The following is a 2,391-nucleotide window of genomic DNA, read 5'->3' as shown; positions in this document are numbered from 1 at the left end:
ATGTTTGTATAATGTCCATAATCTTTTTTTATTGTCTCCTAGTTATACTCTAAATTCCACATTGTTTTATAATATATAGGTTCATTAGTATGTCCTTTCAGATTGCATTCCAGATAGAAACATTTTAAGATTCTTTTTTTTCCTAGGTCCTTATACTATTTTATTTCTTTGGGAGAAAGTGACAAAGTTGTCTATTTTCAACAGTTTTGTAAAGGTTATGCTATGTAAAGGCCTTTCTAAGGTGAAGATTTTATACACTGAGGTCAAACTAACTTTTAATTATATGAATTACATGTATTATTACATTTGTAATTTTGTAATCAGCTTTTTAATAACTGTTTTTCATTTCTTGAATCTGAAGAATGAAAAATATGGAATACTTCACAAATTTTCATATCATCCTTGTGCAAGTGCCATGTTAATCTCTGTATTTTAATTTGGGTATACGTGTTGCTGAAGCATGTAGTGTCCTCTAAATTTAAGTAGTTAATGATGCAATCTTTAAACAGGCTTATATCCTTGGGTGCCTATTTGTAACAAGGAAACCTTATTGTTCCTAACAATGCGATTGATCTTATTTCCCTAAAATTCTGTGAATACTGGAAAAAATTATATTGTTCAGTCGATTGCTCACATTTGAAATATTTTGTGTCAATAATTATTTTAAGTCTTTTTCATTTGGGATTTGATTGTAATTTCAAAAATTTATAGCTAGGTCCAAAGGTGATGGCTTTTTCAAGTACTTATTTATCCAACTGAGTTACCTTTATGGAGCTAATGGATTGAAAGTAAGCCTTGATTAAAAGCTACTTCTAAACCTCTACAGCTGAAATTTTCCCAAATGAGGTCTTACAGGCACAAATATCTCCCTGACTCTTTACCCTTCTTCCATGTAGGAGCAGACCAACCAGAATATCTTACCCTGACACCCTAGATTGTCTTACTTGAACAAAACAAATCTTAGTTACAAGGGATCATAGAGAGATGAACATTTCAGACAGAACTGTTCAGACTAGAACGTATTTATCAAGATATAATTGTTTATTTTACCTACCATTTCAAAAGTAGCTAAAGACAAGGGGGAGAATAAATTGTTCATATGCATTTATTACCTAATGTCCTGGCCTGTCTACCATCCAACCATGCAGGAATTACAATACTGCCTTTCTATCATCAAATATTTTCATAGTTGCAGTGGAAGTCCCTATGTTTCTCCTCATTATTAGGCCTTAAATTGTTAATGTTTTAATCACCATGTTTCCTCTTGCTTCCAGGTTATAAATTTACAAATGGTAAAGCTTTAGGTCTAACCCTATCAAACACTAAGTTAGAGAAAAAAGAATAATATTTTGAAACATAGTTGCCTTTGAAACCCTAACCACAACAGAACAATGCAAAACATGTGCCTTTTTATTATATTATACATAGTTATCTATTTTATATTTATATGTGCTGATTTCATACTTCACACAGTGAAACTTACTAGAATTAGTTGATAATTTGGCAAATTGATATTTATTTATTACAATAAATACAATTGGAATATGAATAATTAGGTTTAGAAAATATTTTAGAATATAAAAGTTATCAGTACCATGTCTTCGGTATAAATTTGTGATACCTTGTAAGTGTTCTTGATCTTCTGAATTCACATGGTAAAAAACAATGTTTTCCTCTAATCTATAAGGGATTTTACTCTGCTTCTCATGCATCATGGAAACAGAAAATAATTCAAGACCCATCTCAATTTCTCATTTCCTATATTTCAGGGCCCAAATATCTTGAGATGCAGAAATTAGCAGTAAGCAATTGTGAAATTCAAGGCAACTTAAAAGGAAGGAAGAGATCACAAAATCTGAGAGAATGTACTGTAATTCAAATTTTCAATTTACAGATGACCAGCCATTATGAGTGAACAAGATCTCAAAGTGTCATAAGATTATTTTTAGTACCTCTCCTCTAATGATTAATGAAAGATTTCAGTCCAGCATAAATTGGTTAAAAAATAGTTCCTGGAAGAATAGATCCATAATTGGTCTACCAAGTCATGGAAAACTTGACTTAGAGGTCAAATGTAATTCACAAAAACATTAATTGAAAAGCTCCTTAGTGCTTCAAAACACAGGTACTTCAGTACAACTTGGTTCTGTGCTATAAAAATGTTGTCACACTCATACCAATGTTAACATACATTTAATCTGAAAATGTATTCCTTTTCAAATAAACTTTTTAAAATCACATTCTCCAAAATAACATTTGACAATTAGATGATATTTAGTGACATTACAAGTTTTTCAATTGTAGAGAGGAAGTTAAATAGAGTTGATTTATTTACCCAGCACTAATGTCAAATAGGTTCGACCATTTATTATACTGTAGAAATAGTACAAC

The 2,391-nt window shown here is 30.7% G+C and overlaps 1 pseudogene; it reads right to left on the bottom strand.

Moving 5' to 3' along the window:
- Nucleotides 1–365: 365 nt before the first annotated feature.
- Nucleotides 366–462, bottom strand: LOC122105747 (annotated as a pseudogene).
- Nucleotides 463–2,391: the final 1,929 nt, after the last annotated feature.

Source organism: Dipodomys spectabilis, unplaced genomic scaffold (assembly GCF_019054845.1).
Source record: "Dipodomys spectabilis isolate Male_0828 unplaced genomic scaffold, ASM1905484v1 ptg000033l, whole genome shotgun sequence".
NCBI lineage: Eukaryota > Metazoa > Chordata > Mammalia > Rodentia > Heteromyidae > Dipodomys > Dipodomys spectabilis.
Note: the sequence above shows the minus strand (reverse complement) of the source record. Positions and strands in the feature narration are given on the sequence as shown.